Source organism: Mesoplodon mirus (assembly GCF_964341445.2).
Source record: "Mesoplodon mirus genome assembly, contig: HAP1_SCAFFOLD_796, whole genome shotgun sequence".
NCBI lineage: Eukaryota > Metazoa > Chordata > Mammalia > Artiodactyla > Ziphiidae > Mesoplodon > Mesoplodon mirus.
Genome location: NW_028295239.1, coordinates 172,079 through 188,503, shown reverse-complemented (window position 1 = coordinate 188,503; position 16,425 = coordinate 172,079). Strand labels below are relative to the sequence as shown.

General features: G+C 43.7%; 1 long non-coding RNA gene across 1 annotated transcript; it reads left to right on the top strand.

Annotated features, from left to right (window-relative positions):
- The first annotated feature begins 768 nt into the window (after positions 1-768).
- On the top strand, positions 769-15,774 carry LOC309797609. The gene is made up of 3 exons (XR_014292732.1): positions 769-966; positions 2,116-2,212; positions 15,566-15,774. It is a non-coding gene; the product is annotated as an uncharacterized lncRNA (long non-coding RNA).
- The last annotated feature ends 651 nt before the right edge of the window (positions 15,775-16,425 follow it).

Here is a 16,425-nt window from a genome sequence, read left to right as displayed (position 1 = left end):
AGTTAAGAGAACTGGTTTTAATTTAGAAGAGTGTCTTCAATTACTCACTAATATATATATATATATATATATATATATATATATTTTTTTTTTTTTTTTACAAAATAAGTTTCTCTATCTTATTTCTAACTACAAGAAAAGAGTGTGGCATGTGATCCACAAAACCAGTATAGAGACTATACTTATCTGGAAAAGAAATGATAAAATGATGGTTTCAATACAGGCATATGCATTTTTGAGTGTTTTATTTATATCAAATTGGATAAAATGTGTGTATTTCTCAGACAGAAAAGACGTGTCGAGGTAGAAATGTACCTTTCAACTATTCATGGGTACACAAGGACACTGGGGAGATTGTAAAAGTTCAGATTGTGATTCAGTAGGTCCGGTGGGCCTGAGTTCTATTTTTTTAACAAGCTCACTTTTAACTAGTGATGCCACAGTCTCTGATTCATTAACGACAATTGTGAATAGCAGAGACATAATTAGAAAGGTAAAAATTCATATTTAATTTTGAACTTAAAGTGTTTTATGGATTTTACACCTTTAATAGGATAGTAAGCACAGCAGCAACAATCATTTGTGAATATTTACTATAGACCGTGTATCTTTCTAACTTTGTAGTGTAGGACTCCAGGAAAAATGCCTGGGCTGCGGTCACAGTGGGCGTGGCCCTCAGGCCGAGCCGCCCCTCCAGGACCCCCGACGGGGCCCTGCGCTTCTGGCGGCTCCCTCCCCCGGGGCCTCCGTCCCTCCCAGAAGGCCTCAGGGCAGAGCGGTCCCACCCGCTGCGCCCAGAACGGAGCCCGCGTTTCCGCAGAGCTGGAGCTCCCGGCTCGGGGTCTCTTCCCTCCGCCTTCACGGAACTGCCCCGGAGCCCGCGGCGAGGGCGGCCTCACTGACGCTGCCGGCTCTGGAGGGGCCCCGGAGGCCGAAGCCGCGACAGTCGTGCGGACGGCGGGCCGGGTAAGCGGGCGCCGACCCTCCGCCTGGTCAGGTGCCCGGGCGGCAGGGCAAGACCAGCTTCTGAGGGGCAGGGGTTCGCTGCCACCCGCCGCTGCTGTGCAGAAAGGGCGGCCCCCAGCGTTTGGTTCCGGGGAACTTCGGTCCCTCCTCTCGCCCCTGCCCTCGGCCTGGCTCGCGGGGCCTGGGGGGCGTGGGGAGGGGGTCGGCCTGAGTGTCCTGAGGGGAAACGGGGCAAGGGAGGCGCAGGGCCCGGCTGCAGCGTCAGCGCGCCTCCCCCCGACTGCGGGGAAGGCGGCTAAAAACTCCTCCCGAGGCTCGCAGGCCCCTTATTCAGCGGAGTCCCTCTGCCCTCCTTCCTCCCTGAGCTAAAGGACCGGGGGGAGGGGACAGGGCAGGGCACTGGCGCAGGTAATGGGGACCATCAGCAGGTGATTGTTAACTAAGGCAAACCGGCTCTCCCAACGTGAGGAATGCGGCGCTTTTCTTTGTTTGCGGAGATGCCAGAGTCTGGGCTCCCTGAATTCCTTCCTTTCATATGCACCTCAGCGCTCTGGGGCCTGCATTCTGTATTTGCATATCCTGAGATCCTCAGGGCTCGCGGCTCACACTGGAGGGCTGCAAGGGCTGATGACTGTGATATCCTTTGTTTACTGAGATGGCAAGAAATATTCCATTTCTCACAGGCTTGAGGGGCACAGAGTGAAAAGGGTAGGAGAATCTCACTCGGCATGTACTTCGGTTTACATGTAGATAATATGTAAACTTAACTGTGTTACTAGAGGTTCTCAAGTGCGATCAATTGTACCACTGCCCTCTATGGATTAACTTCATGAATATCATAAGATAAATGCCTATAGAATTGACTTAATCCATTTAAATAGGATAATGGTTTTTAAAGGAAACATAATAGAAATATGACAACAAATCCCTTACCACTAAAGGCTGGGTCTGGAGCAACCTAAATAAATGTTCCATTGTTAAAATATTGAAAGATGTATTCAATAGAAATATCAACAAAAATGACAAATAATGAGGGCAGCAGAATGTTGAAATGTTCTATCTTTATCATTAAAGTGGCAGAACATCATGTATTAGTAGGCGCTGGGGGCAGAAGATGCCTGATTTTATACCTTTGTCATATTTGTACAGTTGTTTCAACAAGTAACTTAAAGACCAAATGGAAAAAAAGGAGGTTTGTGCCTGAGATCATGTTGATGTGAAACCAGGGATGGCCACCTTGTCCCAGGTGAGTTAAGTTTACCTGGCAGGTAGACCGCAGAGCTCCTGAGAAGCAAGGGTTGGAATTTTTCTGCTGGGTGCCCCTTAGGTTCTGTGACTTGACTGATTGTGAGTCATGTTTGGGGAAAGACCTGATCACAGGAAAAGGGTGGGGAAGAGTGATTTGGGGAGCAGCTAACAACATGCATCATGGCTCATGGCTTGAATGAATTTTAAAGAAACAGGAAAACAAATGCTTCTTATGGAATCAGAGAATGTCCAGCCGGACAATCCCAGAAAATGAGGAACACCCATCCCATTTTCCAGATGAGAAAACAGAGGCCCAGCAAGGTGAAATCCCTCACCCAAGTTGCACCCGTCTCTCCTCCCCACTACATGGTTCATGAAAGCACGACTTTTCCTGTCGTGATCACTGCTGAACCCCAAAAAGGACCAGGCATCTAGCCGCTGCTCCAAAAATTTTGGTTGACTGTAGGAACAATGCTATTTCTTTCTTTCTCACTCTTATTCAGGATTGTGCCAAGAACTCCCCAGGCTGCAATGTAATTCGATAAATGTAAATATTAATTGAGTTTTGTTGTGATGAGGACTTAGGCTTTGGAGGTAACAGACTTGGTTCAGATCTTGGTTCTGCCACTCAATAGCTGTTTGGCTTTGGGAAAATTACTAAACCTCTCTGAGCTTATTTCCTCCTTTGTAAAGTGGGGATAAATGTATCTGAGCCAGCAGAGCACCTGCATGAGAGATGTGCAGTAAATATTGGTCTTTCTCACTCTCCCACGCCATCTCTGTGCTTCCCAGAGAAGTTGTACAGAAGGATATAGTACTTTTAAAAATTAATTAATTAATTAATTAATTTTTGGCTGTGTTGGGTCTTCGTTGCTGTGCGTGGGCTTTCTCCAGTTGCGGCGAGCGGGGGCTACTCTTTGTTGTGGTGCGCGGGCTTCTCATTGCAGTGGCTTCTCTTGCTGCGCTTGTTGTGGAACACTGGCTCTAGGCCCACGGGCTTCAGTAGTTGTGGCCTGCAGGTTCACTAGTTGTGGCGCATGGGCATAGCTGCTCCGCAGCATGCGAGATCTTCCCTGACCAGGGCTCGAACCCATGTCCCCTGCGTTGGCAGGCATATTCTTAACCACTGCGCCACCAGGGAAGTCCAATATAGTACTTTATAAAGAGGGGTTTTAATTGATTTCAGATAGTGTACATGTTTCTTGTAGAAAAGATTTTTCCACTATAGAAACATTAACATGCAATACCACTACAAATGCGGTATTCTATGGGTTAGATATTATCAGTACATTTTATAAGTAATTGGGCAAAGGCCAAAGCACTAGGTACTGGGGAGTAAGAAGTCTCAAGTCTGGGGTGCCCCCCACCCCAATTTCAAGAGCAGGGTGTGTTTTTCAAATCCATATTTCATCTGGTCTTTGTTTCTCATCCATCCTCTGTGTCTGCCTTTCTCAAAAGGCTCAGATCCTCCACTTTCACACCCTCCCGGCTGGCTGTGCCCCAGCTCCCGTCCTGGAACCTCTGCACGCATGGGTGTGCCTGCTCTCCCTGGGCCTCGCCAGCTTTGCCAGGGAGCTGCTGTACCGTGCACTGGTAGCTGTACCCCAGGGTGCCTGCACCCTTCTGGTACGTGAAGTGCACCCTCATCACCATGAGTGCACGCCCATCCCCTTACCTTATATCCTGCCTCTAAGCCAGGCTTGGGGGTGACTAGTGTGCCTTCAGCTATGTGAGGTGCTGGGATCAAAGTGAAGTTCCCAACTTTTGAAGTTGCAGGCTCGAGGGGCACACAGTGATTTAAAGTCGGGTCACCTGACTTAAAGGGGGGGCTGGTTGCTTTAAAGCCAGGGCAGCTGGCTTAAACCCTGCGTCCCTCCGCTGCAGGATGAGACCAACTTTGGCGGTGCTCGGGTTTGCTCCAAGCCGGCACTGCTGTGCAGGAAGAGCTTCCAGGAGTGCCTTAGAGCCGGGGGACTTGGTCCGTTGTCTTGCCGCTGCCCTCAGAGCGGGACCACCTGCTCTTCTGGAGGAGAATCAGGGAGGGGGAAGTGCAGAGTCCCGGCTGGAGTTGCGGCACCCCTTGTCTGATGGCAGGGAAGGGGGGACGGGGCTGTGTGGTGTCCTGGGGCTGGACTCACCAGGTCGACTCAGCCTCTCAGCCTCCTAACCTCACCCCACACACCCCACAAGAGTCTCCAATAATATGTACTTGTGCCTTAGGTTCTCGGTCTTCAAACTCATACCCAGGCTCCCAGGTCCCTTGATTTAGCCAATCCCTCTGTGCTCTTTCTTCTATTAGATACAGTCCCAGAGGGAGGGGCTGGGGGATGGGACTGGAGGGACCCCGGCAGCACTGGCCTAGGCTGACTAAAGAGATCCAGGGCCTGCGCTATCACACATGTGCGAGGACCCTTAAGGCGCAATCGAGGGGGCCGGTTAGAGGCAGTCCTTGTTGCCTCAAGTGAGTATGGATCACCGTCGGGTGGGGAGCATGCTGACCCCTGAGAAGTACTGTTAGAAGGATGTGTTCCTCCCTCGGCTTCAAGGACGTGGGTGGGCTTCAGGGCTCCATTTCCCCTCCAGACCTCCAGGGCTGACTGCACCCCAGCGGCCTTGCAGACCTGGCTTCCTGTCCCAGAACTTGCCAGGCTCCAGGAAGAATCCAGACTGCAGAGATGGTGCTTGAGCGCTCCAGCTTAAGAAGTGCTGTCCCTGGGGACCCAACAGTGGAGGGAGGAAGGGTGAAGGGAGTAGGGGGGTGGGGTTGGGAGGGGTGGCTGCCCTGGGAGATGTTGAGAGAGAAATATCGCCCCCCACACCCCCTGCCCCCTGCAACTGACTGACCCACTGATGCCATAGGATCTCAGGCCCTTTTAGTCAGAGATGCCTCGGTTTCTTTACTCCTGCATTCAAAACTATGCAAAACCAACTCTTCATCCTCTTGCTGCCTGGCCAGGACTTGTAAAGCACTGTTCTTTTGGAGCACTCGTTCCCTAAACTGCAGTTTGGAGCTGTCCCAGCTATTTAAAGGTGTTCTCCTTAAACTGAGACTAAATCCTACTCTTTTGGAAAAACGCCCTGCACTTCCGAGGAGATCATGTTTTCTGCCCATTCCTTCCTTCTACTTCCCTCTTAAGAAGCCCTGTGCTCAAAGGGCTTGGTGACTTATTTTTTGCTTGATGTCAAAAAGAAACCTTCCCCATGCACCGCAAAAATCTTTTCTGGAGCATAGGTGTTTCAAAACCATGACCGTGTTTTGCAGTCAGTATACCCTGGGTAGACTGCCTAGCAATCCCTCCAAGAGCCAGAGGTGAGCATAATCAACTTATTTGATTGGATGCCCTTCAGGTTTAGGAAGGTCCCATTCTTATGCCCCAGCAGATAAGACAGGGCCCTGGATGGCTGTGGCTGTGATTAGATAACTTCTGATGATTTTATTTCCCTTACTGAGCTGCTGCTTCTAGGTTAAATTCATTTTATTACCTGTCTTTTTTTTTTTTTTTTTTTTTTTTTTTGCGGTACGCGGGCCGCTCACTGTTGTGGTTTCTCTCATCGTGGAGCACAGGCTCCGGACGCACAGGCTCAGCGGCCATGGCTCATAGGCCTAGCCGCTCCGCGGCATGTGGGATCCTCCCGTACTGGGGCATGAACCTGTGTCCCCCGCATTGCAGGCGGACTCTCAACCACTGCGCCACCAGAGAAGCCCTACCTGTACATTTTTAAAGAAAGACTGAAAAAGTCACTGTAATAGGTCAGGAGTCTGAGCTCAGGGTTAGTCAAAGGTACTCACAGGGAGGAAGGTGGATAAACATAGGTGCGTAAAATAGGAGGGTTGGCAAGTACAGCCAGGGCAACCGGGTTCACCGTGCGTACTAATAAAGGCCAGAATCTCCTCATTTATCTCTGGTGGGAAGTTCTGATGGTTTCTCAGGATCAAACTCAAATCATATTCAAACTAGGGGGCTTCCCAGAAGGCGCTGAAGCACCGGCAGAACCCACCTGCGCTCCCACCTTGGCACTCCAGGATCAGAGTTGGGTTTGGAGGTGGGGTTGCTGTAACCCCAAGGAGGTGAGCAGAGAGGAGGAGTTGATTACCGGTCTCCTCTGACTCTCTGGCCCAAATTGCCTGGCTTCACGGGGGGGCAGAGTTTTGCTTTGAGCAACTTATGGGGCACTTCCAGACTGGTGGGGTTGCCCAGTGGCCCGACAGTCTGACAGGCTGGCTGCGGTGTGACCGCCCTTTGTTTCTTCAGAATCTGTTCATCAGGAGGTGCATGGTTGCGGAAGCCCATTCACCGCCCACCCCCCCACCCCCCGAGGGTGATGGCACCTTCCCTGGCTGTACCCTATGATCACCAGGTACTTGAAATGAATGCAAGGTTTTTGACTTCAAGGAAGAGCTCACATAACCCCTTCTGCCTCATAATGTGTGGGATTTACTATAATGGAAGGACATTATAAAGAACAGGTAGAAAACTCACCTGTTGGTCTCCATGTAGGAGTTTATTTTGCATGAATCTCTCCTACATGAGTAGATAGCAGAGGTTTATTTTTGTTCCCGTGTGTGTAGTTGTGGCAGAGGACATAGGTATGGTGGTTTGAAGCCCTCAAAGAAATATTCTCAGAATTCTCAAGACTTCTCTTGATTGGAACCGAAAGAGACCTGGAAAAGGAGGAAAAGCAAAGGAGGAGGGAGAACGAATGGCTGTTTCTCAGTAAATTCACCTTCCTGGTTGATTTTTCTGTCTTCTCATTTCTTTTAACTTCTATGTATGTCTAATGGAATGATGTAGAAAGGCTGATTTTTATGCTTTAAAAGATTTTACATCACAAAGAAACTAGAAGTGGTTAACAGAACTTATTCACATCAATGTCACATAGAGACTTTGATATTAAATTTGTATACTAAAATAGGTTAATCCAAATTTTCTCTTTCTTTTTGAGTGAATATTTGTAACATATTTTTGTAGATAATAATTTATCCTAGATATACAAAATTGTGAGAATGGGTACCATTTTTCACCACTTAAATGATTTCTTTTAAATGAATAGATCGTACACTTTAAAGGCCAATGTTGTCTTACATGTTGTTTTTTAATTCCTTGATTTCCGAAACTTGTGTTTATTTAATTGATTTCTATCTAATAATCTGTCTCCCCTTTATTGTTTCTTACTTTATATTTTATTGATCTATAGTTAATTTGCATTATTATATTAGTTTCAGAGGTACAACATGGTGACTCATAAATGTTTAGGTTCTTCTCCATTTATACTTATTATAAAAGAGTGGCTCTATTCCCCATGCTATGCAGAACGTCACTGTAGATGATTGATTTTACACATAGTGGATTCTTCCTCAGAACCTCCTACCACTATTTTGCTGCTCCGCCCTGTCTCTCGCTGCTGGTAACCACTAGTCTGTTCTTTAATCTGTGAGTCTGTTTCATTGTTGTTGTTGTATTCAATGTTTTAGATGCCACGTGTAAGTGATAACCTACCAGGCTTGTTTTCTCTGCGGCTTATTTTACTAAGCACAATACCCTCCAAGTCCATCCATGTTCTTGCAAATAGCAACATTTCCTTTTTTGCTGAAGTCATCATAAATATCATTTTTTATCCCCTAACCTACCGATGAACACTTAGTTTGACTCTATATCTTGGCTATGGCAAATAACGCTGTTATGAACATTGGTGTGCAGTTATTTTTTTTTTTTAAATAGTGTTTTTGTTTTCTTCTGATATACCCAAGAGGGAAATTGCTGGATATTATGGTAGTTCTATTTTTAGTTTTTTGTGGAACCTCCATTCTTCTTTCCACAGTAGCTGCACTACTTCACATTCACATCAAGAGTTTACAAGAGTTTCCCTTTCTCCACATCCTCACTAACCTTTGTTATTTGTGACCTTTTTGATGACAGCCATTCTGACAAGACTGAGGTGATATATCTCATAGTTTTGATTTGCATTTTATTGCCGATTAGCTATGTTTAGCATCTTTGTGCATTCTGGCTGTCTATCTGTATTTTTTCCTTGGAAAAATGTCTATTTAGGTCTTCTCATTTTTTAAAAAAATATTTTGGGTGCAGTTCTGATATTGAGTTGTATGTGCTGTTTCTGTAGTTTAGATATGAACCCTTGCTTGGTCATCTTTTTGGTGTTAACCTCTTATCATGTGCAAATATTGTCTCTCCTTCAGCAGGTTGTCTTTTCATTTTGTCTTTGGTTTCCTTTGCTGTGCAAAATCTTTTAAGTATAGTGAAGTCCCATTTGTTTATTTTTGCTTTTGTTTCATTTGTCTTAGTAGACTGAACGCAAAACTGTTGCTATCATTTATGTTGAAGAATGTTCTGTATTTTCCTCTCGGGGTTTTATGGTCCTACATTTAGGTCTTTATTCACTTTTGCGTTTATTTTATATACGGTGTGCTAAAATACTCTAATTTTATTCTTTTCCATGTAGCTGACCAGTTTTCCTGGTACCACTTATTGAAGAGACAGTTCTTTCTCCATATTGCCTGCTTTGTCATAAATCAATTAAATATACATGTGTGGGCTTATTTCTGGGATCTCTATTCTATTCCAGTGATCTTTGTGTCTGTTTTTGCTCCGGTCCAATGCTCTTTGATTACTGTCGCTTTGCAGTATAATCTGAAGTAAAGGTGCCTGATGCCTCCAGCTCTGTTCTTTCTCAAGATTGTTTGGCTATTTGGGGTCTTTGTGTTTCTATACAAATTTTAAAATTACTTTTTCAAGTTCTATGAAAATGCTTTGGTATTCTGATAGGGATTGCATTAAATCTGTAGATTGTCTTTGGCAGTATGGTTATTTTAACAGTATTAATTCTTCCAGTCCATGCACCTGCTATATTTTCTCATCTTTTTCTGTTGCCTTCAACTTCTTTCACCAATGGCTGATACATTTCTGAGTACATGTCTTTTACCTGCTTAGGTGTGTTTGTTCTTAGGTATCTTATTATTTTTAGTGTGATTGCCTATGGTATTGTTTTCTTAATTTTTTTCTTTCTGACAGCTTTGAGTTTTGTTTTTTTCTTCTTTTTCTAATTCCTTCAGGTGTAATGTTAGGTTGTTTATTTGATATTTTTCTTGTTTCCTAAGAATAAGCTTGTATCGCTATAACTTCCCCCTGTGAACTGCGTTGGCTGTGTCCCATAGACTTTGGATCACTGTGTGTTCATTTTCATTTCTCTTGGGTATTTTTAGAATCCCTCTTTAATTTCTTCACTGTTCCTTTCTTCCCCTTTTATTCATCTGTGATGTGAGGACTATCTTTAATATGATGTTTGGATTTCTTTCAGTTGTGTGTGTGTGTGTGTGTGTGATTATTTCAGTTGCTGAGCTCTTAATTTCACGTGGACACTAACAACCCTGCATTGTTACTCTGCTCCCCCACAGTTACTGAATTTGACCTTATATTTTACATCTACTTGTTTTGTGTGTCCCTTAACTTCTTATTGTGAATACAGATGATTTTATTACTGTTTTCTTTCATCCTTCCTATTAGCTGTGTACGTGGTTCATTTACTGTCTTTGTTGAATATTTGCCTTATCCAATGAGGTTTTTCCTTTAGTAAGTTTCCTTTTCTAATTTTTATGTTTCAGTCGTGGCCTTTTCTTTTTCACTGAGAAAAGCCCCTGTAAGATTTCTCATAAAACTGGTTTGGCGATGCTGTGCTCTTTTAGTTTTGCTTCTCTGTAAAACTTTAGATCTCACCATCAAATCTGAAGGAGAGCCTTGCTGGGTAGAGTATTTTTGGTTATAGGCTTTTCCCTTTCATGACTTTAAATATACCATGCCACTCCCTTCTGGCATGCAGAGGTTATCCTGAAAAGTCAGCTGATAACTTAATGCAAGTTCGCCTGTTTGTAACTTGTTGCTTTTCCTTTGCTCCTTTTAATAGTGTCTTTTTATCTTTATTTTTTTGCCATTTTAATTACAATGAGTCTTGGTGTGGTCCTCTTTGGGTTGATCCTGTTTTGGCCTTACTGTGTTTACTGGACTTGGATGTCTGTTTTCTTTCCCAGGTTATGGAAGTTTTCAGCTCTTATGTCTTCAGGTATGCTCTACACTGCTTTCTCTTTCCTTTTTGCTTCTGGGACCAGTATAATGCAAATATTAGTACACTTGATGTTTCACATGTCTGTTCAACTTTCTTCATTTCATTTTAATCTATTGTTTTACAGTTCATCTTCAGTGATTGCCAGTACTCTGTTCTTCAGTTTTCTGATTCATTCCTCTGTGTCATTTAGTCTACAGTAGTTTCCTTTTAGTGTATTTTTCATTTCAGTTATTGTATTCCTCATCTCTGTTTTTGTTCTTTAGTGCTCTCTTTTTTAAAAAATTCTACCTTCTTGCTCTGGTCGTCCATTCTTCTCCTGAGTTCTTTGATCATCTTTATAGTCATTACCTTGAAGTATTTTTTGAGGAGATTGGCTACCTCCACTTCACTTAGATCTTCTTCTGAGTTCTTATCTTGTTCCTTCATTTGGATCGTGTTTCAGTGTCACCTCATTTTTCTTAACTTGCTGTTTTTATTGCTATGTATGTAGTAGGTTCGTTACATTTCCTGACCTTCTAGAAGTGGCCTTTTGTAGGAGAGGTCCTATGTGTCCCAGAAGCCCACTGTCCCCTGGTCACTAGAACTATATGTTCTAGGTGTACCCCCTATGTTGGCTACTTGGGCTCTTCTATTGTGGTGGGCTGACTACTGTGGGTGGTCTGGTAGGCTTGGCTGCCCCCAGACTGCTTGTTTGACAGACTCTGCCTTGTATGGAGGCTGTCTGTGCTGCTTGGTGAGGCTAAATCATAAGGCAGTTGGCTGCACGACTCTGTGGGACACCAAATCTAGTGCTGGTTCACTTATGGGTAGAATTGCAGTCCAGGTGGTATCAGGACTAGTGCCCAGTCACTGGGGTGATGCTGGCTACTGGGAGGAAGACACAGGTCCTGAGTTCTGGCTGCAGGGCCCAGGAGTCTCAGAGTTGGTGTTGGATCGCTGTTCCTCACACAGCTATCTGCAGGGTCTGGGATATCCCTAATCTTGTGCTGTCATTCTGATGGGCAGGGTCAAGACCCAAGTGAGTCCATGGCTGCTTCTGGCCTGCAAGTGAGTGTTCTGGTCACACAGGCTACTGGGCTGTGGTATTCCTGGAGCTGGTGTGTGCCTGTTGGTGTATGAGGCTGATCCCACTGCTAGAGCAGATTTGCTGTTGGGTAGGTCCAAACTCCATCCAGTCCCTGTGCAGTAATCACCTGCCGACGGTGAGACTGATTCCAAGGCCAGAGCAGGCTCACTTGTCAGAGGGGCCAAGGACTCTGGGGCTGGTGCCTCTCCACTTAGGTGTGGAGGCTGGTCCTGGGGCTTTTGGTTGCTGGGCCCATGTCCAGCGGCAGCTGTGCATTGAGAGAGTCTGAAAGCAGCCTGTTTGCTGGTGGATGGGGCTATGCCCCTGCTCAGTCAGTTGCTTGGCCTGCAGCATCCTAGTACTTGTGTCTATAGTCTGGTGGAAATGGGTAGGGCTAGACCCTGAGGCTAAAAAGATAGAGGGAGGACTCTGAAATTATGCTTGCTGGTACCATTGGCCACGAGGTAGAAGGAGCTCCCCCAAGTGGCTGCTGCCAGTGTCTATGTCCCTGAGGCTGTGCTGTAGTTGCCTCTGGACTCTCTGGGAGACTCTCCAAGATCAGGAGGTAGGTGTGACCCAGGATCCGTTCAAATGACTGCTTCTGTTCTGATTCTCGGGTCATGTGGGATTTTGTGAGCTTTTTTTTTTTTTTTTTTTTTTTTTTTGCAGTATGCGGGCCTCTCACTGCTGTGGCCTCTCCCGTTGCGGAGCACAGGCTCCGGACGTGCAGGCTCAGCGGCCATGGGTCATGGGCCCAGCCGCCCCGCGGCATGTGGGATCCTCCCGGAACGGGGCACGAACCCGTGTCCCCTGCATCAGCAGGTGGACTCTCAACCACTGAGCCACCAGGGAAACCCTGTGAGCATCTTTTAAGTGTGGAATCTCTATTTCCCACAACCCTCTGGCTCTCTGGAAAATAAGCACCACTGGTCTTCAAAGCCCAACTTTCTAGGAACCCTTCTTTCCAGCACAGGGTCCCTGGGCTTGGGAGCCTGATGTTGGGTTCATACCCCTTGCCACCTGGGTGCACCTCAGAAATTGTAATTATTCTCCCATCTGTGGGCCACCCACCTGGGGGGATGGGTCTTGACTCTGTTGAGATTTTGCCCTTCCTTCCTGTCTTGCCGAGGTGCCTCCCTTATATCTTTAGCTCTAAAACATCTTTTATGGTAGGTCCCGGCCTTTTTCATCAATTGCTGTTCTGTAAACAGTTGTGACTTTGGTGTGCCCATGAGAGGCATCAAGCTCTGGGTCTTTGAATGCTACCATCTTAGACCATCTCTCCACTTCATTCTTAAATCATATGATTTAATTTTTCTTAGTATCTTATTTGACTAGCGACAGTTTAAAATTTATTATCACTCATGTCTACTTCTCCTGTTTTAAAAAAAATTGAATAGTGCATTCATTCATTTTGAAATGAAGGTAGTGACCTGTGAATTTCCATACCTCAAAAATCAAGGGTAGAACAAAAGCATTTTCTACCGGTTTTACCCTCAAACTCTGCAACCCACACCAGACTGGGGATTAACCTCTTGCACCCATGCTCACCTTCTTTTTTTGGACCGTTAACCATCGCTGCATCTGTATGTGTGTTGACAAAGTGAACTCTAGTCTTTCCAGGTTTTGTGTTTTGTTTTTTGGATTAGGGAACAGTCCTACTATGAATGTACATTTACTGGTCTGCTGAAGTTCATATTAAACCTGTCAAGCACATTACCAGAATTGGAATTGCTTGTATATACACTTTGATAAATTTTAGAGACAAGGGTAGAACAGAAGTAAATTGTATTTCAAATCCCACAATATTCTCACACCATGAAAACCCTTCCCTTTTTAATATATTTGTGTGTAGTTTATCTTTTTGCCCATACTGTATTTCCCAGAGATGGGTAAGTGTTACGTTTCTTGCTAGCACATTTACGGTATTGTTCAAAGTCAGGCGTTTAGTGATTTAACATGATCATATTTCCATGAACTTGCAAGTACAAGATCTTCTCTCACACTGTCTTTTACTCCCTGCTTTTTTATATTGCCCTCCTAATTCTCAGTCCTGGTCTTTCTTTATGTTCTTCATCAACCTGGATAGGTTATACTATTTTTTCCCTTATTGAAGACCAATAGAATAGAACACCCAGAAATAAACCCTGATATATGGCCAAATGGGTTTTGACAAGTTGCCAAGTCTTTTCAAAGTAGAAAGGATAGTATTTTCAACAAATGATGCTGAGAAGTCTTGTCAACATGCAAAAGAAGGAAGATGGACCCTTACCTAACATCATATGCAAAAATTAATGAAAACATATCAAAAAACTAAATATAAGACCTAATAAAATAAAAAGTCTTAGAAGAAGACACAGGAGAAGAGCTTCATGACATTGTATTTGGCAGTGATTTCCTCAATATGAAACGAAGGAACAACAAAGGTACAGCTAACAAAAAAATAAACAATTTGCAGTACATATTTAAAAAAATGTGTATCAAAGGGATGTAAACAGAATAAAATGGCAACCCACAAGATGGGAGAAAATATTTGAAAGCCATCTATCACAAGAGATTTCTATTCAGAAAATACAGAGAACTCCTACAACTCAACAAGAAGCAAACACCCTGATTCAAAAATGGATAAAAGACTTGAAGAGATGGTTCTTCAAAAAGATGTTCAAATGACTAAGCACTTGAATAGATGCTCCATATCATTAAATGCATGTTTATATATTTGTGTGCATGCATACACACACAAGCACACACACACACATACACAAGCAGAAAACAAGTATTGGTGAGGATGTGAGGGAGTTGGAAGCTTTGTGCTCTGTCAGTGGGAATGTAGAATGATACAGCTGCTTTGCAAAAGAGTATGACAATTTTTCAGATATTGAAAAATAGAATTACTACATGATCCAGGAAATTTTTACTATGAGGTATACCCAAAGGAATTGAAATTGGGTTCTTAAAGTAATATTTGTACTCCAGTGTATAGAGCAGTAATAATCACAGTAGCTAAAATATGAAAGCAACCTAAATGTTCATCCACTAGTTCCTGGATAAGCAAAGTGTGGTATACCCATATAATACAATATTATTCAGTGTTAAGAAGGAAAAGATCTAGGAATATGCTACAACATGGATGAATCCTGAGGAAATTTAGCTACCAAATATGCCATTTTTGTGACTTTTAGTGAGTCATAACAATGCAACTACTTATTTCAATTATATGGGGTACTTAGTGTAGTCAAAACCATAGAAATTGGGAGGGTAATGATGCTTTTCAGGTGGTTATGGAACAAAAAGGAAAGTTATGTTTAAAGGATATAGAGTTACAGTTTTAAAACGTAGAAAAGAATTAGAAAGATAAATGGCGATGTTGATCGCCCAATAATATGAATGTATTTAATATCACTGAACGGTGCACTTTATAATAATTAACATGTTATACTTTATGTTATTTGATGTTACTAACATACAAAATTGGGAAAGAATGTAATATCAGGAAAGGGAGTGGCCCTGGGATACAGCAGAGAGTAATCAGAAGGGTGAGACACTGCATATGTTGAAGAAGAAGAGCTGAGAGTCTTCATTGGACAGAAGAGACTTTATACAAAAGAAAAAAAATTACTCTGAGGGTGTATTAAATAGATATCTGTGGGGGTACTGCTATCTCCCATGGGTTATCTTTAAGAGTCTTTAATAAAGTCCATAAGGCTTGCTTAAAACTGGCTTTTTTAAAAACTGGATTCCCTAGGAGATAATTAGAAGGTGGTACTTAAGTCTATGTCTAGGTTGACAGATCTTGCAGGGAAGACGAACCTGAGGACAGTGGAGGTCCTGAGAGTGTAAGTACATGGAAATTGGAAAAAATAATAATAAAGGGAATTAGGAAAACTTTTGACTTCGAAGGTCATGTATTACTGAGTCATACCTGAGGTTTCTAAGGAGTTATATACACAGTTGCTATTTGGATTGCTTGTTGATGAAGATCAGTGGAAAAACTAGAGTCGTTTCCAAGTGTAGGTAAGATATAATGAGATGATGGAGGTGGGAAGTAGGGAGGCCCAGAGAAAAGTGGGAAGGTCATACTGGGCCAAGATGGTGGTAATATCCAGCAGAACGGATGGTAGGGCAGACTGTGGTTTCATCTTTTTTATTTTGGCTCCCCACCTCATCCTTAATAATTCTTTGGGAATATTTCATTGCTCTGTGATGCAGGTACAGAATTCGAGTGAGGAGACTACACCCTCAGCGTCCAGCTGTCTGAGTCCTCAGTGTGCTTCAAATGATGGAGAACTATTGCTTCTTTATGAGAAGAGTTAGTACCTCGTAGCTAAGCTTTAGCTGGAGCTTATGCAGGATTGATTCCAATTTATATATACTGTTGGCATGGAGGTTCCTCCTCCTCTTTTCTTGACCATTATGAAATGAATCTATATTTCTCAATATTTGTGTATATCAGATAAATACATTAAGTAAAGGAATCTTATATATTGCTCCCTGCATAGTTTGCTCTTTCTTGTTTTTCTTTTACCTTTACTAAATTAGCACAGTGAGAGACCGTGCAATGTTCTAATCAGGAGAGATTAGAACATCATATTTCTAGAGAGGTTGGTTGGACAGAGCAGGGGTCCCAGTGAGAATCAAAGCTTCTGTTTCTACTTGGAAGTGTACCTGTATAGAGTAGAGGGCTCCAGGAAATATCCCAGAATATTGCAGTGTCCCTGCGGGAGATCATTAAGAGAGGCAGGATCTGGTCCCAGATCAGTGTACTATGACATGTTTGTCAGTCATCTGGTGTGAGATTCTCAGAGCCAATCCCATATGGTAAGGCTGAGTGCAGAGTAGGAAGAACCTGTGAAAGCCTTTGATTGAATGTTAAAGATGAAGCTCTGATTTTGGGGAGAATTTTCTTACCTGACTGAATGTCACCCTCTGTGGGGATGAGATTCTGTGCTTTTCTTCTCTTGATGACCACTGACTGAAAGTCATTAGAGGATCATGTCTAGACAGCATTCTTTATTTAATTTCTTAAAGAAGAAAACATAGAAAACATTTTTATCCACTTTCAAATTGAG